General features: G+C 60.5%; 1 protein-coding gene across 1 annotated transcript in view; it reads left to right on the top strand.

The window, feature by feature from the left end:
- The first annotated feature begins 510 nt into the window (after positions 1–510).
- Positions 511–1,302, top strand: part of ANAPC15 (anaphase promoting complex subunit 15) — a 70,139-nt gene continuing 69,347 nt past the window's right edge. Inside the window, exon 1 of the mRNA XM_067750194.1 lies at positions 511–1,055. The gene's annotated coding sequence lies outside the window, so the exon portion shown is untranslated. The remainder of the gene's footprint in view (positions 1,056–1,302) is intronic.

Genomic DNA, 1,302 nt, shown 5'->3' with positions numbered 1-1,302 from the left:
GCCTTCCGCCCCGCCCGCCGCCCCGCCCCCGCGGCTCTCCGCCGAGCCGGGGGTAGAACCCGCGCCCCGCCTCGCCCGGCCCAGTGCCTTGATTCCGGAGCCGCTAACCAGCCGATTGACCTCGGGCGAGTCACGGCGCCTCTCAGAGCCTCGCCTTCCGGCTCTGTAAAATGGGGATAACTTTATGAGGGCAGACTCAATAGGACCGTTCTTGTAAAGCTCTCCGCACGGGGCCTGGCATTCAGTGGGCGCTCCCGAACAGCGGCTATTTTTATTATTAATTAAGGAGTAACGAAGGTGACAGCTGTGTAAACTGTAAAGCGAGGCAATGGAACGAACGAGTATTATTAGCACCCGCCCCCATCCCAGCTACTCCCTCCAAGTCAACAAACTCGAGCCTCTGTGGGCGGGACGCGGAGCCAGGAGCGCCCTAGACCAGGCTCGCTCCGACAACCCCCGGCCCCTTCCCCTCCCACAAGGGGCGGTAGGGCCCCCTGGGCCTCCCGGAAAGGGGGCGGGGTCCTTAGGAGGGTCTGGCCCGCCCCTCCCCACAAAAAGACCTAGCCGGTGGCGGCGTCTCCTGGGAGTACGCTTCCTGCCCCGCCCCTCCGCCCCCTGGATCCTTAAAGGCGCAGGCCTCCAGCCTGGCTCCCATTGCTGCCAACTCTTAGGCCGCTGTCGGAGGATCCCCTTTAACCTGCGAGAGAACTTTCACTTTGCTAAATTGAACCTGTGTCTGGGTCAGTTCCGACGAGCTCCTTTCTCTGTTTCAAATGTGCATTGACTTCACCCAGCTGGAGCAAAGCCTGGGACGTGGAGCGGGGTCTGTGGGGCCTTCCAGACTAGGTAAATGTAGTGACTGAGACTCACCCACACGGTAAACAGCGTCTCAGGACCCCTCCAGCAACCCAATAACTCGTCCTCCAATCTGTGGCCAGCTTCCCCTATCAGTCACCTCTTGGTATGAGGCGGCGGGAGAGACCTGGACTACGAGTCTTCACTTCTGGGTTCTCGTCCTAGCTTGATGACACCTCCTGCCTGGCGTTCTCACACAGGTACCTGCGCCTCTCTGACGATAACTGCGGTTGGGATGTGGAGACAAAGGCTTCCCCAGGGGGAAAGGGGAAGGGGGAGACCCTGAGATATAAACTCAGGCCCAGTTCCTGGGGGCTGTGCAACGACAGAGCAATCCTCTAGGAGAGGCATATCTACCAACCCTGGAGGGGACAAAGGTGCCAGAGAAGTTCCTGCCCCTGGGAAGCCCCTAAGGGTTTCCGCCGCTTTTCCAGCCACGCTTCCAGG

Source organism: Pseudorca crassidens, chromosome 9, assembly GCF_039906515.1.
Source record: "Pseudorca crassidens isolate mPseCra1 chromosome 9, mPseCra1.hap1, whole genome shotgun sequence".
In the NCBI taxonomy this organism is placed as follows: domain Eukaryota; kingdom Metazoa; phylum Chordata; class Mammalia; order Artiodactyla; family Delphinidae; genus Pseudorca; species Pseudorca crassidens.
This window is presented reverse-complemented; position numbering and strand designations above follow the sequence as displayed.